This window comes from Callithrix jacchus, chromosome 7, assembly GCF_049354715.1.
Source record: "Callithrix jacchus isolate 240 chromosome 7, calJac240_pri, whole genome shotgun sequence".
In the NCBI taxonomy this organism is placed as follows: domain Eukaryota; kingdom Metazoa; phylum Chordata; class Mammalia; order Primates; family Cebidae; genus Callithrix; species Callithrix jacchus.
Genome location: NC_133508.1, coordinates 152617491 through 152645003, shown reverse-complemented (window position 1 = coordinate 152645003; position 27513 = coordinate 152617491). Strand labels below are relative to the sequence as shown.

At 40.0% G+C, this 27513-nt stretch overlaps 1 protein-coding gene across 5 annotated transcripts in view; it reads left to right on the top strand.

The window, feature by feature from the left end:
• Positions 1-330: 330 nt before the first annotated feature.
• DENND2C (DENN domain containing 2C) overlaps positions 331-27513 on the top strand; it is a 78244-nt gene continuing 51061 nt past the window's right edge. For 3 of the 5 annotated variants that reach the window (XM_003733537.6, XM_009001942.5, XM_078332828.1), the window contains exon 1: positions 331-426. The gene's annotated coding sequence lies outside the window, so the exon portion shown is untranslated. Of the gene's footprint in view, positions 427-24770; positions 24817-27513 lie in introns of all 5 variants that reach the window. The other 2 variants (XM_035252525.3, XM_078332829.1) reach the window with 1 other exon arrangement.

The following is a 27513-nucleotide window of genomic DNA, read 5'->3' as shown; positions in this document are numbered from 1 at the left end:
TTCACGTAAAACGTAGGGCTGTCGCCTGGGGGCCGATGCGACGGCAGGCAAGGCAAGGGCGATGGAGCTCCGGCTCGACGGCTCAGCCGGACGACGGTAGCGCCGGTCCGGTCGCCCGCCTGCTGGGACTGCAGCGTGGCTGCGACCCAGGTCCTGCAAAGGTTCTGTCCATTCCGCAGACCTGAGGCGCAAAGGCACTGAGGTTCCCTTCACCGCAGGCCGGGGCGGTGCCGGGGGCGGGCATAGCGTGACGGGTGGGAATAGGAGCCAATGAGAACTGAGCCTTGCCGGGCTGGGCGGGGTTAGGGGGTGGGGCGGCAGCCGGGGCGGGGACTTTGGCCGAGCCTGCGGGGGCGGGAAGGAGCCGACCGGAGTGAGGCTCTGGGGACCAGCTCGACTGCAGAGGCAACGTCGAGGTTCAGACAGGTACGAATCGGGTGGTCCGGAGCGGGGTGTCAAGCGGAAGGGACTTCGGACGCTCGGGGCGGTTGGCATCACCCTCTGGGCGTCGGGCGCGGGGCTGCGGCGCAGCGGCGTCGTCCGCGGAAGGTGCGAGCCGGGCTGGCGGAGGTAGCGTCCCAGCGCCCCGCGGTCTCTGCACCTCTTCGGTCCGGAGGAGCAAAAGAGTGTTGGGCCCAGCGGACGCTCGGCTTCGGGACGTCCTCTCGTGGCCGCACGTCGTGGCGGGTCTGGCTGAGGATATCCTCGCCGCTCACCTCTGGGGCTTGGGAACCCCTCGGCGGGGCGCCGCTCTTTACTGGGGAAGAGGGAGGGAGCGCCCCGCAGCCCGGGGGAGACGCGGCCTTTCGCCAAGATTAGCCAGTGAGCTTGAACTTAGACCTGCTGGGATGATGCACTTCTAAACAATTTTTTGCCTTTTTTTTTTTTTTTTTTTTGGTGTTTTGATTCTTAACAGCATCTAATAAGCACAATACCGAAAGTTGTCAAGTATAATTTTAATTTAAAAATATGACAGTGGAACATTTAAGAGCATTTGAGTAACTAGTGCTGTATAGCAGCTGATGATTAGATTATGACTCAAAAGACTCAAGTCTGGGGCCAGAACCCACGGAACCAGATGTGATACCTCGGTCGAATTGACTTCCTGGGTCCCTTTCTCTAACTGTGAAACTGACACGTTCATGCCTATGGGTATTCTCTGGGTCAAATGAGATGAGTGAGAGTATTCTACAGTGTCAGATATTTGAACGTGCGTGTGGAGCATGTATATTCTGTGAAGCAACTACTAAGTGCCTGGTGTGATTCTCTTGCAGTGTTTTAGATAAAGTGCTAGATCCTTGCTTACTGTGTAAATAAGTTGTTTACACTCTTTTTACACAAAGTCACCATTGTTTGAGTGTGTTCTATTTTTCACTGATTGCTGAAATTTTCTAGACTAGCACAGTGGTGTTATCTATACACTTGCTGAATCATTTACCATGAGGTCTGTAGCAATCAAATAATCTACTTCTTTGCCTTAGCTAAATAGTTGTCGTTTAAGATACCTGCGAAAGGAAGTTTGGGATATTGCTCCAAATCAAGACTTTCATTTGTTTTTGTGAATTGAGGGGCTGCTTACAGGAAGATTTAAATCCTTCAAAATATGGTTAATATATGGCCATATTTTTTCATGCAGCCTTTATTATTGACGTTTTTGTTATTTACTGTGGGTATGTGTGTGAGGGATTTTAGGGGGGAGATGGGAAATAAAAAGGAAAATGACAGTTTTGTAATCCGTGGGCTTTTGCTGGGGATACTTGTAGGCCTGTTCTGAGTTTGCCAGGCAGAAACCAGGAAATGTAGTAATTATGTGTCTTAGTCTTTCATTAGTTGGTGTATGTGTGTGTTGAATGTGGTAGTACATTTTTTAAATGCAGCAATAAAGGAAGAATATTCATTTTTCTTATTGAGAATAAGCAGTTTTCAAAAGCTGAAAAATATATTACTTTTAAAGGATTTGTAGTGAGGCTTAAGTTATAGGTGAGAATTTTAGACCACTGGATACCAAGATCAAAATAAATGAAGTAGTAGAGGGAGAGTTACTAGTGAATGTAATTTTTTTGGTGTTGCTTTAGAAATTTTACTTAAACATGTTTCAACAAGTCAGTGGAGGATGGGTGTTTTGAAACTACTTTAAAACATGAATTTTAAACTTGTACTCCATGTATAAATTTTTCTATGATTTTTAATTTGTTGATCTTGGAGGTCTGAAACCTTACATTCACATTGTTTTTTGAGGGCCTATTGTATTCCAAGGCACAAGCTGATATTTATGTAAAAGCAGTATGTAATTCCTTTCATCTAGGAGATTACACTCTACCAAGTGGGTGAAAATAAGCACCGAAAAAGCAAAAGTTGTTTTTAAAGCGGATGGTAACAATAACAACATCAACTAGCATTCGTTGGTACCTACTCTGTGCCAGGCAGTATTCTAAATTCTTTACATGTAATTAGCTTATTTAATCCTCCCAACAGCACATGAGGGACGTTATTATGATCATCTCATTAAGAGGCAAAGAGAGGTTGAGTAACTTGGCCATGACTAGACAACCTCGATAGCAGAGGGAGGATTCAAATCAGTCACCCTCCAAGGATTATAACCTTTGCACTATACTGAGTTTCAAATTCTGTGAGTGAAATATAAATGAAATCTAATAAGTATTTTAAAAAGAGGTCTATAAAAAACTTATTCAAAAAGAAGGAAAGAGAGGAAAAAGTAAACTGGTATTGCAATATATCGAAGAAGTCATGTCCAAGATATGATTTAATTATAGTTTGTATGTAGGAACTCTTTTTGTTGTTACTGGTGAATGACATGGGTTTGATTCTAAGCTCTCAGTCCCTCAGTAATGACAGTTATGGCATTATCTTAACAATATGAGGTGTTTTTTTTCATTAAGAAGTTAAAAATATCTGTTCTTAGATGGTCAGTTAAGTGTGAGATTCAAGAAAAGAAAATGCTTCCCTATTTTCAAAAAGCTTATAACCAGACATGTAAATAAGTCCCTACAATTTCAGCATGATAAAAGCTGTAAAGAAGTATAGATTTAGGTATGTTTGAAGAGTTGCAGAAAAAAAAAGTATAGGTAGAGTTTAATGGGAACACTAATGAGGAAAAATAATTCTGCATGTGGTAGGAAGGAGGGTTAGAGAGAGGATACCATATTTAAATGTGTCTTTGAAGGATGAATGGGAGTTTGCTGAAATTGGGTCAGGAAACAGGAGGTATGAATGAAAACCAGGGATAAGTGTGAAAGTATATGGTATGTTTGAGGAATGTCTTGTAGTCCATTGTCACTGAAGGTCAGAGTGTATAGAAATGGGTGGTTGGGCTAAAGGAGAGGGTGCCTGGAAATAAGATGAAAAAAAAAAAAGTGCAGAGCTTCCTTGCTGATTGCATTAGGATCACTAAACTTTCTAGGTAATGTGGGATTCAGTTTCCTTCATTTGGAACAAAGAAATGAGTAATTCAGTTTGGCGGGATGTTTCTCTAAAAAATATAGTGTTAAAAGTACTTTTAATGCTTTGAAGTACGATATAAGACAACATTACAGACTTAGGAAGTAAAAAGTTATGATTCAGAAAAAGAGGGGAACGATGTCTTCTGGTGCTAGGTCCTGAAGAGCCAGAGTTTCATGCTAAGGACTTTGGACTTGATTCTAAAGACAATGGAGAGCTAGTGAAGGATTTTAGATATAAGTATTTAAGAAAGATAACCTGAAGATGGCTTGGAGGCTGGATGGGATAGAGAGAGGCAAAAGGTAGGGAGATAAGTTGGGAGACTCTTGCTATTGAAATAGCACAGATAAGAGAGGATTAGGGCCTGAAGTAGGAAACTAGTAGGAGGGATGGAGAGGAGAGGGTAGATAGTGAAGGCGTAGAGTTCACAGGGCTTTAAAATCAATCGGCTCAGAAGGTGAACAGAAAAGTAAATGACTTAGTTTTTTAGCTTGGAAAACTGTTTGGATGAAGGGTCTTTATTTTTTAATGTCAGAGGAAGATCGTGGTTTCCATTTTGAACATGTTGAGTTTGAATTGTCTTTGGAGCATTCAAGCGGAGATGTCAGGAGAAGCTCTAGAGTCCAGAAGCTGAAATTGGTGATTCGGGTTTCAGAGGAAGCAGGAAGTGTTAATTGAAGCTGTAAGGACAGATTAAATTGAATATAGAATTAGAAGAGAAGAGGACCGAGAATAAATGATTTGTTTCATATAAGTAGAAGGGATTATTTATTTATCTACGCTCATCTTGTCCCATGAATTATTATTATAAAGCAATGAAATGGGTATTAATTGAAAGTTGCACAACTTTTCCATGCAGATGAGTCCTGTTCTTTTAAAATTTCATTTGGGACTCACTCGTTTATTCCAGAAGTACAGATACTCCTCAGTTTTCAATAGGGTTATGTCCCGACAAACTCACCGTAAGTTGAAGATATAGTTAGTTAGCATATGATAAACCTACAATGGATTTATCTGAACGTAACCCCATTGTGAGTTAAGGAGAGTACTGAGCACATACTGCTTTCACATCGTCATAAAGTTGAAAAATCGTTAAGTTAAACCATCATTAAGTCAGGGACTGTCCTTATTGCCCAAAGTATTATTGGCGCTTCTCTTCCTAAAAAACTTCATAGCAAATTCACAGCTACACAAGAACATTGATCTTCTGGCTTTATTATGGAATGATTTTTCTGTCTCTTTATTTGCATGGCATGTATAGCTTATTTACTTTTTTTTTTTTTAAGAGACAGGGTCTTGCTCTGCCACGGCTAGAATACAGTGATGCAATCATAGCTCACTGCAGCCTGGACCTCTTTGGCTTAGGGAATCCTCCCGCTTCAATCTTCTGCTAAACTAGGACTATAGGCGTGTACCGCCACTATTTTTTATTTTATTTTTCTTGAGACAATCTGATTCTGTCACCCAGGCTGGAGTGCAGTGGCATGATCTCGGCTCACTGCAACCTCTGCCTCCCGGGTTCAAGCAATTCTCCTGTCTCAGCCTCCTAAGTAGCTAGGACTACAGACACACTCCACCAGACCTGGCTAATTTTTGTATTTTTAGTTGAGATGAGGTTTTACCATATTGGTCAGGCTGGTCTCGAACTCCTGACCTCAGGTGATCCACCTGCCTTGGCCTCCCAAAATGTTGGGATTACAGGCATGAATCACAGTACCTGGCCTGACCCCCTGATAATTAAAAAAAATTTTTTGCCCAGGCGCAGTGGCTGATGCTTATAATCTTAGCACTTTGGGAGGCTGAGGCTGTGGGTCACTTGAGTCAGAAGTTCGAGACCCACCTGGCCAACATGGTGAAACCAAACCTCATCTCTGCTAAAAATACAAAAATTAGCCAGACTATAATTCCAGCTACTTGAGAGGCTGAGGCAGGAGAGTCACTTGAACCCAGGAGGTGGCGGTTACAGTGAGCTGAGATTGCACCATTGCACTATAGCCTGAGAGACACTAGCAAAACTCCGTCTCAAAAAAAATTTATGTATGTATATATGTATACATATATACATTATATATGTATATATATATATTATATAGTGTGTGTGTGTGTGTGTGTGTGTGTGTGCTGGTCTTAAAGTCCTGGGCACAAGGACTCCTTCTGCCTCAGCTTACCCAGTGTTTGGATTACAGGCATGAACCACTGTGCCTGGCTCCTGTTTACCTTTAATCAAAGCTTTGAAAGCATATTCCTATCCCAACACTGGATCTTTAGTTGTTGGAAGTCATAGACAAAGCTTAGAAAACAACAAAAGACTGTTGCCCATAACTGGCACGTTGAGAGGCCAAGGCGGGAGGATTATTTGAGCCCAGGAGTTCTAGACCAGCCTGGGCAACATAAGGAGACCTCATCTCTACAAAAAAAATTTTTTAAATTAGCCGTGCATGGTTACATATATCTAAGGCCCCAGCTGCTTGGAAGGCTGAGGTGGGAGAATTGCTTGAACCCGGGAGGCAGAGGTTGCAATGAGCAGAGATTGCACCGTTGCACTCCAGCTTGGGTGACGGGTGAAACTCCATCTCAAAAAAGAAGAAAAGAAAAGAATAACTATATGGTCTTCTGAAGCGGGGGTTAGCAAATATTCTTTAAAGAGCTAGATAGTAAATATTAACATTGTATACTTTGTGTGCGTACGGTCTCTGTCACACCTACCCAATTCTGTCAAAAAGCAGCCATAGACAACACTTAAATGAATAAGCATGTACTGTGTTCCAATAAAACTTTATTTATGGACACTGAAATTTGAATTTCATATAATTTTCACATCATAAAATGTTATACTTATTTGATCCCCCCCGCCAGCCATTAAAAAATGTAAAAACCACTCAACTCAGAGGCCTTGCAAAAATAGGCAGTGGGCCAGACTGACCCACAGGTAGGCCATAGTCTTGCCAGCCCTAAGGGCTCTTCTTTGAAATACTTGAGTTCGTAAGCTTGGTTTAGAACAAAATCATGGTTCTTCAAAATTATACCTCCTATTTTTAAATTCTTGTACATTTCTTAAAATAACTAAAACATTTTCACTCATCCTCCATTTCTCATTAAAATGGAAAATATTCCCTTAACTGGTTTGGAACCTGAGATACAGAGAAGTAGATTAACTTGTACAGAGTCAGAATAAAAAAGTAAATTTACAATACAACATTGATCTTTTTGCTTCCGTGAAAGTGGAGCCATTGAAACCTGGATGAAATGAAAGACAAACGTGAAGGGGTATTCTGCACTAGTTCCCAGAGTGTTACACAGGATGGAATTTTTTTCTCTTTTTCTTCTTTGCCTTGAATGATTTTTATTCTAAAGAAAAGAAAGCATGACAATGTCTTCACTTCATAAACAGTATATTAAATTATAAGACTGAAGCATTAAGTAAATGATAAGAGAAGAAAATCTAAAGGACTTTTTCACAGCTATCCATCCCAGGTGTTTACCCTTTTTTCTTTTCTTTCTCTCTCTTTCTTTTTCCCTTTCTTTCCTTTCTTTTCTCTCTCTCTCTTTCTCTTTTTCCCTTTCTTTCCTTTCTTTTCTCTCTCTCTTTTTTTCGTCTTTCTTTCTTTTTCTTTTTGTTTTTTTTTCTGTCTTGTCTTTTTCTGTCACCCAGGCTGGAGTGCAGTGGCACCATCATAGCTCACTGCAGCCTCCAACCCCTGGGCTCAAGCGATCCCTCCACCTCAGGCTCCCAATTAGCTAGCACTACAGGTGCATGCCACCAAGGCTGGCTAATTTTTAAAAAACTTTTTGTACAGATGGGATCTTGATACATTGTCTAGGCTGGGCTTTAATTCCTGGGCTTGAGACCCTCCCATCTCAGCCCCCTCAAAGCACTGAGATTACAGGTCTGAAGCCACTATGCCTGGCCCCTGTTTGTAAGGAAGAAATTCAAGATTTGTTTTTTGGTTTTGATTTGTTTTGTTTTGCTTTGTTTGTTTTTCTGAGACAGAGTCTCTGTCTGTCACCAGGTGCCTGGCTGGAGTGCAGTGTACAATCTCGGCTCACTGCAACCTCCGCTCCTGGGTTCAAGCATTTCTCCTGCCTCAGCCTCCTGAGTAGCTGGGTCTACAGGTGCGAGCCACGACACCCAGCTAATTTTTATATTTGGAGTAGAGACGGGGTTTCACCATGTTGGCCAGGATGGTCTCGATCTCTTGACCTCATGATCCCCACCTTGGCCTCCCAAAGTGCTGGGATTACGGCATGAGCCACCGCGCCCGGCTTTTTCTTATGAGTCTTAGACTTCTGGTTAGTGGCGTGAAAATAGTTTTTAGCATTTAGTTCAGGCAATATTAATCAATTTATATTACTTAAAGGTTATTATTTATGCTTTACTTTTCAAAGTTAAATTTCTAACTTTCATAGTTTTCATAGCAGTGATAAATATTTACAACAAAGGACATGGAGAGAAATTATTTTATTTCCTTCAAGTTTGAATTCATAGAAATGACATGTTTACGGATTTTTTTGTTTGGGGATGTTAAAATTCAGGACAGATTGGTAGTGGGGAAGAGAGAGAGTGATTTTTGCTGCTACTTAAAAGGGATTTGCAGTTTTCTCTGTCTTTTTTCCCATTGGAGTAAAAAAACAAAATCTCCCAGCTGTGTGGGATGTGTTTAAATTGGTTACTTAGCAATGTAAAGCATAATTTTGTATTTAAATATTTATCTGTACTCTTTGATATTCTGATTAAATAAGGGTCTATTAAGCCTATAATAATAGGGACTTTGTGAGGAAATGACATAGCCTGCTGCACAACAGCATTTACTGAAAATTTCCTTTTCCCTGGGCCCTACTTAAACTATAAGGGTAACTTGGAACAAAAGAGGAAAATTATCTGAATTAGAGTGATGGTCAATTTAATCACGAGTGTAATGCGACAGCTGTCATTGTATAGTTATATTGACATAAATCACGGTTAACCAAAGTGTGGGAGAATTTTATCTGCTGTTGTTAAAAACGATGAGTCATTCAACTAAATTTTATTTTTGAACTTTGCATTTGTCAAGTGTGGTATTTTCAAGACTCTAGTGATAATTGTATTTTTAAATCAAACTAGATCAATTTGCTTTTAAAATTTGTTGTTTCACGATTAGAGGAAAAAACGGAGTAAAAAATGCAGAGGTATATGCAATAACTGGATCCGGAAGAACAAAAACGTTGAGGGAAATGATCACCTGAGAAAACGTATAAGACTTTCAATGAAGATTCTTTAAAATATGATTTTACCAAATGGGCAAAACTTTAGTAAAATGACGGACCCGTGTTGTCATTTTCCTATAATTACAGGGAATTTAATTGGCGTTGCAAATACAAATTAAAAATCTTTAAGATTAAAAAGATTCTTGGAAATATAGCATACTGGACTTTTAAGTAAGCCCTTTCAAATATTTTCAAAGAAAGAAAGAACAAAGACAAAGTTATCTCAGTTTCCTATTTATTCAAGTATCATTCCTGAGAAAGACTATTGTCTCATTTAGTCATGTATCAGTGGCATAAGGGAAAAATGGCTACATTATCTCTTGAAAAAGTATTCAGCTAGAATTCATGGATATTGTGCTCATGATTTTTGATGCTAAATCAGCTGGAAATTAAAAATTATACTTCTTAGTGATGACATATCTCTATTCTGTACCATTATGGGACATTTCAGCAATAATGGTAAGGTGGCTATAGTCTGGTGCAGATTTTGTAATCCAAATGAATGGGGTCACTGATATTCTAAGTTGTACTGTGCTTTTAGGTAGTGAAGATAATAAGGAGGATTTTCTTGTGTTGTTTAAATTTGACCACAGCTGTACAAGTATGTGTGCAGAATTTTAAAAAATAAATTGTTGATCCTCAGAAGTTAAACTGGGAAAAAAACTTTTAAATGATTATAACTTTAAATGATTATGCCTAGACCAGCCTAGGCAACATGGTGAAACCCAGTCTCTACTGAAAATACAAAGAGTTAGCCAGGCATGATGACATGTGCTTGTGGTCCTAGCTACCCAGCAGACTGAGGTGGGAGGATTACCTAGACCCAAAGGTTGAGGCTACAATAAGCTGTGAGCATGCTTCTGTACTCCATCCTGGGCAACAGAATGAGACTTGGTCAAAAAAAAAAGGGAAGAAAGGGAGAAGGAGGGAGGGACGGAGGGAAGGAGGGAAGGAGGGAGGGAGGGAGGGAGGCAGGAAGGAAGGAAGGAAGGAAGGAAGGAAGGAAGGAAGGAAGGAAGGAAGGAAGGAGAGAGGTAGGGAGGGAGGGAAGGAAGGAAGGAAATCTCATTGGGCAGATATTTTTCAATATTTTAGAATAACAAAATTTGCAAATTTGACTGCTATTTTTGGCTGTCTAGTGACCTATCTTTGAAGCTGTATGCTGAAGGGTTCCAAAAGACATTTTTATGACAAATGACACTTGCTACTATTGTCTATGTCTGGCATCTATGTCTTTCAAGCATCACTACTGAATCTTTTTTTTGTTTGAGACAGAGTCTCTCTCTGTAGCTCAGGCTGGAGTGCAGTGGTGGGACCTTGGCTGCCTCAAGTGATTCTCCTGCTTCAGCCTCCCAAGTAGCTGGGAATACAGGCACCAGCCCCCACACCTGGCTAATTTTTTGTGTTTTTAGTAGAGACGGAGTTTCACCATGTTGGCCAGGCTGGTCTCGAACTCCTGACCTCAAATGATCTACTCGCCTCAACTTCCCAAAGTGTAATTCCAAAGCTGGAATTACAGGCGTGAGTCACGGCGCCTGGCCATTACTGCATCTTGAAGATGACTTTATCAGTGAAGAAAGTTTGAAGAAAATAAAATGTGGAGATATTGATAGTTCTTATTACTGTTGCTAGACTTTTAGTTGTTATTTTCCTGAAGAGAAACCTGGAGCATTAAAGAAAAACATTTGGCTGAGAGATTCATTTGTGCCCTGTCATGTCAGTACACTTGATCTTAGCCAGAAGACTGAGAAGCAATGCATCACATCAATAATTGATTTTAATGTGACTCCAAGAAGAGAATGAATTACCGCAGCTTAGTTCTTCTTTTACTGTGAAGAATAATTAAATGACATTGCCTATCATCATTTTAAAAATTTTAAAAATAAGGCCGGGCATGGTGGCTTACACCTGTAATCCGAGCACTCTGGGAGGCCAAGCTGGGTGGATCATTTGAGGTCAGGAGTTTGAGACCAGCCTGGCCAGCATGGTGAACCCTTGTCTCTACTAAAAATACAAAAATTAGCCGGGCATGGTGGCAGCATGCCTATAGTCCCAGCTATTCGGGAGGCTGAGGCAGGAGAATCGCTCGAGCCTGGGAGGTGGAGGTTATGGTGAGCTGAGATCACGCCACTACACTCCAGTCTGGGCATGAAAAAAAAATTAAAAATAGAGACAGGATCTCACTATGTTGTTCAGTTGGTCTTGAACTTCTGGGCTCAAGCAATCCTCCTCAGCCTCAGTTATCATTTTGAATTAAGACTAAAGAACTGTTGCAAAGTAGTATGCCATTCATTTGACCTCTCATGAGCACTAGCACGTTTCTTCCATCAGACTTTCTCCTCCCTCTTCCATGTATTTATATATCTTTCATTATTTTTTGCTGCAGTTTTAAAAAATACCGATTTGCCCCAACTTTAAAATTTTTCATTTGAAGTTGTGTCACCTTTTTGTTTTTATTCTCCCTCTTACTGAATTTCAAATAAATGTTGTATTCATATGTTCTTCATTTCCTCACTAATCTTCTTTAAAAATTTTAGCTGTTATCTGCCTTCACCATCCTTTAAAAATCCATTTATTTAATGTCCTCTTACCAAATGCAAGGATCCTTCCTCAGTTTTTATTCTCCTTACTTGTATGACACTGGTTTGCGTCATTCTTTTTAGAACCTTTTCTTCTCATGTCCGTCACCCACGTTATCCTGGTTTTGTTCCTCTCAGTAGCCTTTCTCCCACTCTTTATCTGATGTTCTCTTTTCTTTTCATCTGTAGTCCGTAATCATGACGAATGTTCTCAAAGGTTTTTTTCAAAATTCTTTGAAAGCTCTCTGCTTACGGAACCTGTGTATTCTTGCACCTTCCCCTCCCCACACCCCCTATTTTAAACCTTCTTCCTTCTCCTTAAACTTTTGGCTCTTCTATCTCTCACTTTACTCTCAGCAAATAACCGTGGCTGTTAAAATAGAAAGTAGAAGCCATCAGATGGAAAGTTCATCAGTGTGTAGCCCCTAAACCTGGAAATTTACCTGCACTCTTATCTTTCTCTAATCATTACCTTCTGTGCCAGTGGAAGACTTTCCCTCTTCCTGGCAGATGCTGATAATCTCTCCAGGTTCCGTTGGAGGCCCATGCTTTCTCTCCTTCTTGAGGTCTTTGCTTTATACCCTTGTTTCTTTTCTTCCCTCCTCGTTGGTGACTCCTTCCCACTGGTGTTTAAACAAGATTAAGCTTGTTTAAGAAACACGTTTAGAAAGCTTTCCTGGACATCACATTCCTGTCCGGCTCCACTCTGTTGTCCACTTGCCTACTTGGATACACTCTTTGAATGGATTGTCTATAGTTGATATTTGCATTATTTTTTCTCATCTGATTCTCAATTCACTGGTTTTCCTTCAGCCTTCTCCATGCCACTGAACCTGCTCTTGTCCAAGTCCTAATGATGAACAGATACTCCAGTTTTTATCTTACTTGACCTTTTGATAATGTATCTGTCACTGCTGACCACTCTGTTCTTCCTGTTAGAGTCTCTCCCTTCGGTTTCCATGATTCCGCACATTGATAGTATTTCCACCATCTTTTGTCTACTCTCACGACTTAAGCTACCATCTGTGATACATGAGGACTTACCTAGAATGTCTGAGAACTGACTTACTCTCGATTAGCAATGTTTTGGAGTTTATAAAGCTTAATTTCAACAGGACATGATGATGTATAAAAATAATTTTAAAAATAAAATATGGTGCCAGGAGCAGTGGCTCACGCCTGTAATCTTAGCACTTTGGGAGGCTGAAGTGGGCAGATCATGAGGTCAGGAGTTCAAGACCAGCCTGGCCACCATGGTGAAATCCATCTCTACTAAAAATACAAAAAATTAGCCGGGCGTGGTGGCAGATGCCTGTAATTCCAGCTACTCGAAAGGCTGAGGCAGGAGAATCGCTTGAACCTGGGAAGCAGAGGTTGCAGTGAGCCGAGATTGCGCCATTGCACTCCAGCCTGGGCGACAGAAAGAAACTCCATCTCAAATAAATAAATTAATTAATTAAAATAAAATAAAATGTGATGGTATAGTAATAAAGTAAAAATAATGGTATGATAAGAAACAAACAAACAAACTTTGAAATGTTTGAAAAGTGACATAGAAATCACAGTGGGAACTACATACAAGAATGGCTAAAATTAAAAAGACTAACAATTCCAGTGTGATTGAGGAGTGACTGGAACCTCATGTATTAATGGTGAGAGTGTAAATTAGTACAGCCTCTTTGGAAAACTCTGACAACATCTACTTAAGTTAAAAATATACATACTTGGCCCTGGATGGTGGCTCAGGCCTGTAATCCCAGCACTTTGGGAGGCTGAGGCGGGCAGATCACTGAGATCAGGTGTTCGAGACCAGCCTGGCCAACATGGGGAAACCCCATCTCTACTAAAACTACAAGTTAGTCAGGCGTGGTTACACGCGCCTGTAGTCCCAGCTACTCAGGAGGCTGAGGCAGGAGAATTGCTTGAATGCAGGAGGTTGAGGTTGCAGTAAGCCAAGATTGAGGGACTGCATACCAGGTGGGCAATAGAATGAGACTTTGTCTCAAAAACAAAAACAAAAAATATGCCTATTCTATAACCCAGCAATTCTACTCCTAGATAATACCCAAGAGAAGTGTGATTTTGTCTATCAAAGATACGTATAAGAATGTTTATAACAGGCTGAACACAGTGGCTCACTCCTGTAATCCCAGCAGTTTGGGAGCCTGAAGCAGAAGGATCGCTTGAGGCCACGAGTTTGTGACCAGCCTGAACAACATAGTAAGACCCCATCTCTACAAAAAAAAATTTTTTTTTAATTCTCAGCAAACTAACCCAGGAACAGAAAACCAAATACTGCATGTTCTCGCTCATAAGTGGAAGTTGAACAATGAGAACACATGGACACAGAGAGGGGAACGTCACACACCGGGGCCTGTCAGAGTGTGGGGGCTAGTGGAGGGATAGCATTAGAAGAAATACTTAATGTAGATGATGGGTTGATGAGTACAGCAAAGCACCATGGCAAGTGTTTACCTATGTAACAAACCTGCATGTTCTGCACATGTATCCAGAATTTCAAGTATAATTTTTTAAAAAAGAAAGAAAATACAGATAAACCAAAAGAAAATTCAACCATGGTTGTATCACCCAGACATAATCATTGTTAGGATTTCGGTGCATATCCATATTAACTATAAATTCCATTTATTTATTTATACAGATTACAGTTAATTTGTATTATATAACCTTTTATAACATTCTTTTACCTAATACATCTTGAGCATATTATAATTTCATAATATTTCAGTGTATGGATTTACCATGGTACATTTGTCACCTACTGGACATTTATACTCAGTTTTATAGTATTCTAAATCTCCTCTTGTACATATATCTTTATGAATTTGTACTTATTTCATTAGGATAAATTATTGGAAGTGATATCTCTACATCATCATAAGTGTTCATTTTTTAAAAAAAATTTATTAGGGTTTTAATTTATTTTCTTAGTATAGAAAAATATAACAAATACCACTTAGAAGGTCCATTGTTCCACCATTCAGATTCTGTTTTAACATTTAAAAACAACAAAAAAACACATAAACATGATAAAATCTTTTAAGCATTATAAAAAGTTATAAAATAAAAAGTAAATAACTTGTTTTCCTACCCCAAGTCCTCTCACTGGTACCATTATTGACAGTTTCTTGCCTAGCCACCATAATTTAATAAGTGGGGACGAAAAATTCAATCTTATAAAAATCTTGAGTCTTGTTTTAAGGATAATGAAAAAACAACATTTTAAAAATATGGCTTAATAGTAATAGTATAAAAAGTTCTGACAGATGACTGGGTACAGTGGCTCATACCTGGAATCCAGCACTTTGGGAGGCCAAGACAGGCAGATAGATCACTTGAGTCCAGGAGTTCAAGACCAGCCTGGGCAACATGACGAAACCTGATCTCTACAAAAAAAAAAAAAAAAAAATGCACGCCAGTAGTGGTGCACACCGGTAATCCCACTTACTCTGGTGGCTGAGGCAAGAGAATCACTTGAACCCAGGAGGCGGAGGCTGCAGTGAGCGAAGATAGCACCACTGCACTCCAGTCTGGGTGACAAAGTGAGACCCTGCCTCAAAAAAAAAAAAAAGTCCCAATGTGAAGATAAAAAAAACTTTATTGGTACAACTGAACTGAACATATACAATCAGCCCTCTGTATTAGTGGATTTTGCACCTGTAGAGTCAACCAATCATGGTTCAAAAAGATTCAGAAAAAATTGGTTGGTTGTATCTGTACTGAACATGTATGGACTTTTTTTTTGCTTGTCACCGTTTCCTGAACAATACAGTATAATAGTAATTTACATAGCATTTACATTGTATTAGGTATTATAAGTAATCTCGAGATTCTGTAAAGCATATGGGAGAGAGCCAGGCATGGGACCTGTCATCCCAGCTACTTGGGCGGCTGAGGTGGGAGAATCAGTTGAGCCTGGGAGTTTGAGGCTATAGTGCACCATGACTGTGTCTGTGAATAGCCACTCTACTTCAGCTTGGGCAATGGGGAGACTGCCTCTAAAAAAAAAAAAAAAGTAAAGGGAGGATGTAAGTTATAAGTAGGTTTATGATGCAAATTTCTACACCATTTTATATAAGAGACTTCAGCCTCTGTGGGTTTTGGTATCCAAGGGAGGTCCTGGAATCAATCCCTACACATACCAAGGGTTTACTATACTGAACTGAGAAAGTTCAAATGGTCAGAAGAATGATTGCTTCCCAACTACCCGCCTCCTACAATTTGAGGAAGAGAACTATAGCCAGCCCATCCCCCATTTGAGAAAAGGGGGCTGAACAGAGAATAAGAGTCAATTGTCTAACATCCGAATTCATATTATTGCAGTGCATGAATGCAGGGAGGGCATGTATATAGACATATGTATATCCTTTTAAAAAGTGTACTGGAAATTATTTTTCTACTTGCTTTTCCCTCACTTTTATTTTGGACATATCTTGCATATCTGCATACAGAGCTCTTCCTCACCTTTTTCATAGTTGCATAGTATTCAGTCAGGGTGCTGTGTTTGATTGGGCAGTTTGTGCATTACACTCTGGCACCCAGCCAAGGAGCTGAATTCAAGCCCGAGGTCCACTTGCCAATACTCTGTGCTGGTTGGCTCTCCATTAGGATGTTTTCCTCCCCTTGCCCTGATTCTGACAACCCACACCAGGCCATCTGTCAGCCTGGATACCCTCCTCATTCTGCTCAAGCTCTAACATCCCATGTTGGGCTACCTCTCCGTGAGACTGCACGCCTTACCTTGTTTGGGCTCTGATACCTCCACAGAAGGCAGCCCTCCTACACAAATGCTCTCCTTACCTTGCTCTTTAGCATGAGGCAAGTATGCCTGCCAGCCTTACTCTGCTTTGCCTAATTAGGGCCAGCCAATTGTTCAGGGAGAAAAGCTGGTAATGACTTTTTTTTTTTTTTTTTTTTGAGACTAAGTCACACTCTGTTACCCAGGCTGAAGTGCAGTGGCATGATCTCGGCTCACTGCAACCACCGCCTCCCAAGTTCAAGCTATTCTCCTGCCTCAGCCTCCCAAGTAGCTGGGATTACAGGCACATGCCACCACACCCGGCTAATTTTTGGATTTTTAGTAGAGATGGGAGTTCACCATGTTGGCCAGGCTGGTCTCAAACCCCTGACCTCAGGTGATCCACCCACCTCGGCCTCCCCAAATGCTGAGATTACAGGCACTTTTTATTTTTATTTTTTATTCTTAGAGACAGTCTTGCACCATTTCCCAGGCTGGAGTGCAGTGGCACAATCATGGCTCACTGTAGCCTCCACTTCCTGGGCTCAAGCAGTCCATCTACCTTAGCCACTGAGTATCTGGGACTACGGGACTTCATACTTGGCTATTTATTTATTTATTTATTTATTGTAGAGTGAAGTTCTCACTGTGTTTCCCAGGCTGGTCTCAAATTCTTGGCCTCAAGCGAGCCTCCTGCCTTGGCCTCCCAAAGTGCTGGGATTACAAGTGTAAGCCACCATGCCAGCCCTTACTATGTTTTAAATGGCACTGTGAGGGATATGAGATGTATTTAATAACTATATTGCTGCAGTTTTACTTTTGTTGCTCTTATACTGTCAAGTGAGATAAAATATGCAAATAATATATAAGTTTGGAATGTCATTTGAAAATTTGAGGTATGCATCTTCTGGTTTTTAAGCTTTAGAATGAAATAGAAAGTTACATTGTACAATTGTTATGAATGTATGTTTTTAAGAAAGCCTGTTATGTTTGTAGTCTAAAATCCTTGAAAATTGCATCTTTTTATGTAACTCAATGGAAAAAAGCAGGATATAATTATATATGCACAGTAATTGCAAGTATATAAAAATGTGCTTTAAAAAAAAGGATAGGAAATATACCAAAATGTCCCAGTGACCATGTCGGAGGTAGTTTAGACTTACAGGTATTTTTCCCCTGTTTTCTCAATTTTCAAAATTCCTAAAAAGTAGTATTACTTTGTGACTTTTAAAACTTTTTCTTTAATTGCTTCTTTTCAGCTTTCGGAAAATTTCTTCAACCTTTGAATCCTTTAGTAATGATTTTGCTGCCTTTCTTTTCCAATGTCTTACTAGGTTATGTTGGCCAGGCGTGTTGGCTCATACCTTCTAATACCAACACTTTGGGAAGCTGAGGCAGGAGGATTGAGCCCACGAGTTCAAGACTGGCCCTGGCAGCACAGCGAGACCCCGTCTCTTAAGTAGAGAAAAAAAAATTAAAAAATCAACCAGGTGTGGTGGCATACACCTGTAGTCCCAGCTGCTTGGGAGGCTGAGGCAGGAGGATCACTTGAGCCCACAAGTCAAGGCTGTAGTGAGCTATGATCATACCATGCGTCTGGGAACAGAGCGAGACTCTGTCTCCAAAACAAAACAAAACAAAAACACTAGGAAAACACTAGGTTACATTTAAAGTTGTTTTGAAGCAATTTGTATAACTAAAAGGTTCTAGTTTGGGACAGTTATTTTTTACTTTGGAGGGGATTCGTAAAAGAATAATTATGTGAAAGTAGCCAGGTGCAATGCCTCACACCTGTGATCCCAGCATTTTGGGAGGCCAAGGCGGGTGGATCACTTGAGGTTAGGAGTTTGAGACCAGCCTGGCCAACATGATGAAACCCTGTCTCTACTAAAAATACAGAAATTAGCCAGGCATGGTGGTATGTGCCTGTAATCCCAGCTACACAGGAGGCTGAGGCAGGAGAATCATATGAACCTGGGAGGTGGAGGTTGCAGTGAACCAAGATTGCACTCCAGCATGGGTGACAAGAGGGAGACTCAGTCTCAAATAAAAAGGGAGATAATTATCAAAAAAGAGATGTATTTTATTTTATTATGTGGACAGTTACTAACATTGCAATAATGTAATTAAATTCTAAAAGTTTAATGTTATCGAAGTTAGTTTTTTTTTTGTTTTTTTTTTGTTTTTTTTTTTTTTGAGACGGAGTTTCGCTCTTGTTACCCAGGCTGGAGTGCAATGGCGCGATCTCGGCTCACCGCAACCTCCGCCCCCTGGGTTCAGGCAATTCTCCTGCCTCAGCCTCCTGAGTAGCTGGGATTACAGGCACGCGCCACCGTGCCCAGCTAACTTTTTGTAATTTTTAGTAGAGACGGGGTTTCACCATGTTGACCAGGATGGTCTCGATCTGTTGACCTCGTGATCCACCCGCCTCGGCCTCCCAAAGTGCTGGGATTACAGGCTTGAGCCACCGCGCCCGGCCTCGAAGTTAGTTTTACTTGCAGTTTTCCACACTGTGGCATTTTGTAGAATTTCTGCTGAAATTTTTCATTTGACTGTTGTGCACCTAAGCTGTCTTTAAAATTTAGTTACATGCCTGCTCTTTTTATCCCCCAGGTGGGAGTCAGATGCCAGTCCCTGTGTCTCTGTACTTCCCTAAGTCTGGGGATATGCGTCAAGCACTTTTAGTGGTTATCTTGAGGTTTCAGTCCCTGCTTTGAGGTAGGCGAGAGGCAGGGACTCTTCCCCCATAGGAGGCAGGGAAACATACCACCTAGTTTTTTTAAAGAAGTCCTCTCTGTTGTCCCTTGTAATCCTCATGATTTAATGAATTGTAATTCATCTCTTATATGGCCTTGAGAACTGTAGTGAACTAATGTCAGCAGAGCCAATTTTTGGCAACCTCACTTTCTACGCGTTGCACTTTTCTTAGATCTGGGGGTATTTGACTGCTATTGTTTTGGTTTTGGCCTTTAAGGCCCCTGCTGAAACTCGGAGAACACAGGAAAAGTTGCATTTGACATCCTGTTACATGAGTTTATATTATTGTTATGTCTACCAACTAACAGGTAATATAATATGTAGTGGTTTAGTGCACAAACACTGGCGTAAAGAAGAACGAGGTTTGTGTTAGTTTGGGCAATTAATCAGTTCAGCTTCAACTTCCTTGTTCACAAAGTAATAAAACTTTCTACTATTCTAGGTAAAAGTAACTATCTGTTAGGGTTGTTGTAAGAATTAAACATAGCTGGGCACGGTGGCTAACGCCTATAATCCCTGCACTTTGGGAGGCTGAGGCAGGTGGATCACCTGAGGTCAGGAGTTTGAGACCAGCCTGGCCAACATGGTGAAACTCCATCTCTACTAAAAATACAAAAATTAGTCAGGCATGGTGGTGGTGGGCACCTGTAATCTCAGCTACACAGGGGCTGAGGCAGGAGAGTTGCTGGAACCTGGGAAGTGGAGGTTGCAGTGAGCCAAGTTGGTGCCATTGCACTCCAGCCTGGGTGATAACAGTGAGACTCTGTCTCAGACAAAAAAAATATATATATAGTAATGAAAGTAGACACATAGCATAGTGCTTGGCACTAAGTAATTATTACTTAATAAGTAATAATTATTTAAAATACGTGCTATACAAGTCAGGTGCAGTGGCTCACACCTTTAATCTCAGCACTTTGGGAGGCTGAGACAGGTGGATCACTTGAGGTTAAGAGTTAGAGACCAGGCTGGCCAACATGGCAAAACCCCATCTCTACCAAAAATACAAAAATTAGCCAGCCATGGTGGCACATTTCTTTCACAAATATTACCTAATAGTAGAAAGAAGTGATTTAGAAGCCAACTAAATTGCTTGAGAAACCAGAAGCATATTAGAGACTATGGTCACCAGGTTGTACAATAGTGCATTATCATGGGACCCAGGAGGCGGAGGTTGCAGTGAGCCGAGATCAGACACCCAGCCTGGGTGACAGAGCAAGACTCTGTCTTAAAAAAAAAAAAAACACACTGTATTCCATAAACATACACAATTGTAGTTGGTCAATTAAAAATAAAAATTTAAAAAGAAATAGTTCTTCCTTCTGAGTAAACAAAGGAAAGGATCGTTTACATTTTATATTCTTAAAACATTTGGCCACCTGGTTATTTTAGCAGACCCCTGAATATTCTTTTTTTTTTTTTTTTGAGATGGAGTCTCCCTCTGTGACCCATGCTGGAGTATAGTGGTGTGATCTCGGCTCACTGCAACCTTTGCTTTCTGGATTCAAGCAATTCTGCTGCCTCAGCCTCCTGAGTAGCTGGGATTACAGGTGTGCACCACCATGTCCGGCTAATTTTTGTATTTTTAGTAGAAACAGGGTTTCACCATCTTGGCCAGGCTTGTCTAAAACCCCCAACCTCAGGTGATCCTCCCACCTCAGCCCTCCAAAGTTTTGGGATTATGGGCATGAGCCACTGCACTCACCCTATATACTCTCTATTTACCTAGGTGAAATGGTGAACCTTAAAGCTAATGCATGTGTAAGTTAGAATACCTTATTACGGACTCATGATCTCCCAGGTGTACCAAGATGGTACTTCAGGATGTGAAAAAAGCATTAGAAATGCTACTTATATTCATTTTCACCTAAAAATTAATTGAGCTGTACTAAATATTTTAAAGCTTAATTTATTTCACCTAAAAATCCTTGCTTAATTTAAAGTGAATAGAACTGACAAATAAGCGTTTAACATTCCAATGAGGGAGACAAGTAAACAAGCAAATAAGCAATAGAATTTCAGATAAATGATAAATTCTATGGAGAAAATGTAGCAGGGTGAGGACATAGAAAATCATTTTGAGAAAGGAGCTTTATTTTAGATAGAATGAACAGGGAAGGTGAAAATTGAGTAGAAATAGAAAATGAGAGGAAGAAGTGATGGTGGCCTGGTTTAGTGTGTTACCAGTAAAGATGCTAAGTGGTGGGACTTAGATTTGTTGTAAAGGTGGAGCTAACGGGAATGACCATTGGGTTAGTTATGGGACTAGCACCTGGAGTCATGTAGCTGTGGCAAATAAAACCTCCAGTAGTACCCATTGCAATCAGTGAACAGCAAAGAAAAAGAAGTGTAGTCATTTGGAAGGTTTTATGAATAGTGTGGATAACCAACCATGTACCACAATCATGAAGTTAGCATTATTCTGAGTCTGAATATAATCTGCACTATATCACCTGTCATTTTTCATTCTTTCATTTTAAAAAACCTGAAAAAAATTTCCATGACAAATATCTCTACAGACTTGATAGACCTGTGAAAGAATTAAATTTATTTTTTAAATAATCTTACATATTTCTTGATTTGCCAATAGGTGCAATAATGGCTTGAGAAATTTATATTATGTGTTATGAGCAATATTAAAATGCATGCTATACAAGGCTTTTTAAAGTTTCTTTGCATTTGGGAACCATTTTTAATTACTTATAAGGCTGTTTCCTCTGATAGGAATGAGATAAAGCCTGGTATCCTGTATGTGCTTGCTTTGAAGATTTGTTATTCAAGAACAGTCACCAAGAGGTTTGAAAGGAGAAACCTGCGTGACACTTACTTTTTTTCTCTCTATTAGTTTGGTCCTTTATTATTTGTTTGTTTGTTTGTTTGTTTTTGAGATAGGGTTTTGCTCTTGTTACCCAGGCTGGAGTCTGATGGCGCAATCTCGACTCACCGCAACCTCCGCCTCCTGGGTTCAAGCAATTCTCCTGACTCAGCCTCCTGAGTAGCTGGGATTACAGGCACACACCATCATGCCCAGCTAATTTTTGTATTTTTAGTAGAGATGGGGTTTCACCGTGTTGACCAGGATGGTCTCGCTCTCTTGACTTCGTGATCCACCCACCTCAGCCCCCCAAAGTGCTGGGATTACAGGCTTGAGCCACCGCGCCTGGCCTATTTGTTTTAAAAATACTTTTAGCCACATTTAATGAAGAATCTTAGGTAAGATATATTCCTATGGGCTTTATTAAAAAAATTGTTGATGCTTTCATTTAAATGTGCTAATGTAATAGAAAATTGGAAAAGCAAATAATGTGAATAGTGCAAGTTCCCATCCATCTTCCTGAGCAGAATTTATGTTGTTCATTTTTTTTCCTGACACAAGCCTTAGCGTCCTCTGCTATAACAAATTCAGGAGTGACAGTCTGAGATTTAGGTTTACCTAGGTCTTCTGAGACAGCATTGCAGCATTTACTCACCACTGTTCATGCCGTCTCCCTTTCGGTCTCATCCCTGACTTTCCTCTCCTTCTGAGTATCTCCAGGAAGAATGAGTGTTACGATTCTTAAGGTCATGGCAAAGACATACGCAGGTATTTGCTGCAAAGTAAATTCAGAATTGGAAAAGCATAGCAATATGCAAATAGGTCTAATAAAAAGGAGTGATTAACTCTGGGGAAAGGGCTGAGGAAGCTTTCACAGAAAAGCTTTCAACCGATCTGGAAAGTATCTGGTGTATTCAGAGAGAAATGTAAAGTAGCTGTCAAATGAGATTAACAGTAGTATCTACCTCTTGGGGTTGTTACAAGAATTAGATGAGATAATATGGATAAAGTGAGTAGAGCTATGTCTGGCTCCCTTAAGTGCTCAGTAAGTATACGTAATATTGTGATCATTCTACAGGTAAGGAAACAACTTAGAAGGGTTAAGTAATTTGACTAATAATACACAACCAAGAACCAAATCTGGTGGTATTTGAACTCTGTAACTGGAGCATTCTGACTTTGGATTGCTAATAGTTGCAGATGATTTGGTCTTATTGGAATATATGTAGCTGGTGAGTAAGGCAAGTGGCAAGAGTCAAAGCTTGAATCAGAGGGTGAAAGATCTTATATGTCCTATTAAGGAGTATAGACTTTATCTTATCTCTTGCACACCATGAAATATTTACCTGTTTAATTTTATTGGCCGGGTGTGGTGGCTCACACCTGTGAGCAAAAATTAACAAAAATATCCTGCACTTTGAGAGGCCAAGGCAGGCGGATCACTTGAGGGCAGGAGTTCGAGGCCAGCCTGGCCAACATGGTGAAACCCTGTCTCTACCAAAAATATAAAAATTAGCCAGGCATGGGCATATGCCTGTAATCCCAGCTATTTGGGAGGCTGAGATAGGAGAATCACTTGAACCCAGGAGGTGGAGGTTGCAGTGAGCCGAGATTGTGCCACTGCACTCCAGCCTGGGTGACAGAGCAAGACTCCATCTAAAAAAAAAAAAATTAATTAATTAAAAAAAAAAAATATATATATATATATATATATCTCATTTACACCAGTTTAGTGGCAAAATTATGATCATATTTTTGTATGCATTATAAAAACACAAGTTTTGTGTATTTGTGACATTTTTAAAAAGGTTTAAAACTGCACAGTTGGCTTTTCCCAATTGTTTCATAAATATTTGTTGGCTATTGTATTAGTCCATTTTGCGTTGCTATAAAGGAATACCTGAGGCTGGGTAATTTACAAAGAAAAGAGGTTTATTTGGCTTATGGTTCTTCAGACTGGACAAGAAGCATGGCACTATCATCTGCTTCTGGTAAGGCCTCAGGAAGCTTCTAATCCTGCTGCAAAGTGAAGGGGGAACAGGTGTGTCACATGGCAAGAGAGGGAGCAGGAGAGATGAGAGGAGGTGCCAGCCTCTTTCAGATAACCAGCTCTTGCATTAACTAATAGATCAAGAACTCATTTGTTACGTTAGGGAGGGCATTTAGTCATTCCTGAGGGATCCATCCCTGTGACCCAAACACCTCCCACTCATCCCTACTTTCAACATTGGAGATCGGATTTCAACATGAGATTTGGAGGGGACAAATACCCAAACTGTATCAGCTATATATTTGTTTTGCCATTATGTTAATGTTGCCTCATTAATTGCTGAGGTCAAAGTGATTTTTTCTTTTTCTTTTCTCTTTTTTATTTTTTTGAGAAGAGTCTCACTGTGTTGCCTGGGCTGATCTCCTGGCACAAGCAGTTCTCCCACCTCAGCCTGCTGGGATTACAGGTGTGAGCCACCAGGCCCAGCCAAAGTGATTTAATCTGTTCACCTAGGAATGGATTTCCTACATTCAGAGAGTCTTCTTATCTCTTTCCTGCTCTCTAAAAAAGAGATTTTTTTTTTTTTTGAGACGGAGTCTCACTCTGTCACCCAGGCTGGAGTGCAATGGCGCGATCTTGGCTCACTGCAACCTCCGCCTCCCAGGTTCAAGCAATTCGCTTGCCTCAGCCTCCTGAATAGCTGGGATTACAGGTATGTGCCACTGCGCCCAGCTAATTTTTGTATTTTTAGTAGAGACGGGGTTTCAACATCTTGGCCAGGCTGGTCTTGAACTCCTGACCTCATTATCCACCCACCTCGGCCTCCCAAAGTGCTGGGATTACAGGTGTGAGCCACCGCACTGGCCTTAAAAAAGAGATTTTAAAAAGATTTTTTTAAGGAAGCCAAACATAAAAGGAACATATTCTCTATTCAGAATTTGTGTGCATTCTCTACCTAACACTAGCCATCAGCAAGCAACAACTTGAGATACAGTACACAGGTGCTAAAACTATTAAATAGCTTTAATAAAAAATTGAAGGCTGTTATTAAAATATCTGCATGTGTTTTACTCTTTAACATGTGTTTAGCATGTATTAAAATTGTGTTGTTTTGTGTTAAACTGTGATAAAACGTAAAAAATTTTGTGTTTTTGTATATTTTTCCAGAGAATGACTTCGTGTTGATACATAAAAGCCTTCGGGTTTCTGAACAGTTAAGTGCATTAAGTTGATCTAGCTATAGACCATTTTCTTTGAAGATCGGTTTCTCCACATCTTTTCTCTGAACTCCTTGCTTAGCACTGAAGTGGTCCTTAATGTCTCTAGAACAGACACTTTCCGCAACTTTTTGACCATACCTCACCATAATAAATTTGTGATTGGTCACACAGACACGCACACATACACACCCCTGAAACAAACATTTCTGAAACAATACTTGCATGCAATGTACTCTGGCGTATTATATTCTACACTGTTTTGTTTCATTGATTATTTTAAGACTTCCATTTAGGATATAGAAGGACTTAAAAAGACCTTTGCTCTGATATTAACAAGAACATCCTAGATAAAAGAAAAATCATATTTCACTGGGGCTAGTGACTAGCAGTGGATACAAATAAACTTTGATAAACTGAATTCCAAGGTAAAAACAGCCCCTCATAAATAAGCAGAGAGCCTCAGGAACGTTTACACCTGGGACAAGCGCATGATCTGGATTTAAGTAGCTCTGATACAGATGATATGACTTTATACAGCCAAGGGAAAATCAGACAAGCCTTAGTTAATGGTGTAAACTGTTGAAATTGGAATGTAGATTGGAATCTGGAAGAATCTCAAATGGAAAAACAAACCACTTAGCCCAGGAATTGTCTGCTATGTCCCCTTTCTCCAAACTTTTGCTAGAAAAGCAGCACTGAAGGAGGACAGGAGAGATACAAAGAAATTGTGCAGTCCCACATATTGTGCAGTAATGCCTTGCCAGAGTTGATTACAGAGGTGAACCTAAACTATGTGAAACTGCAGCCACACTCTTTCCAGCTTAAGTGTTGATAGGATTAAACAGGCAGTGGTGGCCAGCTGGTTCATGCCTGTAATCCCAACACTTCAGGTTGCTTAAGCCCAGGAGTTCAATATCAGCCTGGGCAACATGGTGAAACCCCATCTGCACACGTGCACACACACACAGACACACACACACGCTGGCGCATGCCTGTATTCCCAGCTACTTGGGAAGCTAAAGTGGGAGGATGGCTTGAGTGCAGGAGGCAGAGGTTGCAGTGAGGTGACATTGCACCACTGCATTTCAGCCTGGGTGACAGACTGGGCTCTTCTCAAAAAAAAAAAAAAAGCAGTGGCTTGGGAGTTTAGAGGTTTGACTGATTCCAGGTTAATTCCATGTAATAAAACCTGCACTCAGCCTCAGGTCAAATGACTATAGGAGGAACCTGAATGATCATCCTCTCAATTCAATTGCCAGACATTAATCGCCAGAGGAAAGGCTTATAGTCTTAGAAATAAGGAAGACAAAGAAAAAGTACACCTTATCCTCTACTGTTCTTTTATAGATAGTGCCAAGAATATAATTTAAAATTATAAGACACTAAAAGATACAAAAAAATGTGAATCATAATTAAGAAAAAATATAGTTAATACAAGAAAACTTGACAGTGACCTAGCTGTTAGAATTAACCAACAAGGAGTTTAAGAGTATTATAAATATGTTAAATAATATGCAGAAAAAATAATATAATGGATGAAAAGATGGAGTATTTCAAAATACAAATGGGAATGTGAAGAAAAAAAGAACCAAACAGAAAATAACAGCTGATAAATACAATAGCTGAAATAAAAATTCCTAGATGGGGTTAGAAATGACTTTGCTCTGTAGAAGAAAAGATTAGTGAACTTGAAGACAGGTAGTCTGTTCATTTATCCAAACTCAAGCAGAGGAGATTAAAAAGCTAAAAGGTACACAGAGCAGGAATACCTATGGAGCAATAATAAGTGGTCTAACAGTGTGTTAACTGGAGTTCTAGAAGGCAAGGAGAGAGAATGGGGCAGGAAAACAAAATTGGATTTGATGGCAAATGTCAACCCAAGATTCGAGAAGCTCTGCAAACCTCAAATAGGATAAATATAAAGAAAACCACACTTAGGCTTATTATAGTTAAATTGCTGAAAAGCAAATACTAAAAAAAACTCTTAAAAACAGAGAAAACAATTCATATCATGTACAGGGGCACTAATATAAGAATGGTTACCAACTTCTTATTAGAAACAGTAACTAAGTCAAAAGAATGACAACCTTAAACTAGTTAAAAGAAAATATTGTCAACTTAGAATTCTATCTTTGGCAAAATTATTCTCCAAAACTGAAGGTGAAATAACTATTTTAGATTGTGAATGGAGAAAATGTGTTACAAGCAAATCTCTATTGCAAGAAATACCAAAGGAAGTACAAGAATGCAGTGATTAATCATAATTTACAGATGAGAAAATGGAAACCAAGAAAGGCAAAGTGACTTTCCTAAGGTTACACAGCTAATAAATTTCAGGGTTAGGACTAAACTCCATGTTTTCTGGTTTCAAGTCCAGTGCTCTTGGTTTAGCGAACAGTAGAGCCTATTGAGTGGAAAACAAATGGAGTACTCATATTCAGGTCTGAGTCCAGCTCCACCAGCTGTTGGGACTTTGGACTATTGGAAAAGTAGTTTATCTTCATTTTTCACATGCAAAATATGGTGTGGAGAGATTAATATCTATATGGTTGAGAGGAGGATTGTAATGCTTGTTCAAGTACTTTGCACATTGTAGGCATAAAATAAATATTAGTTCTTTTCCTCTGTCTATATGCTATGTTACTTTTTTTTTTCAATCAATAGTACTTTTATTGAAGGGGTCATCTTTC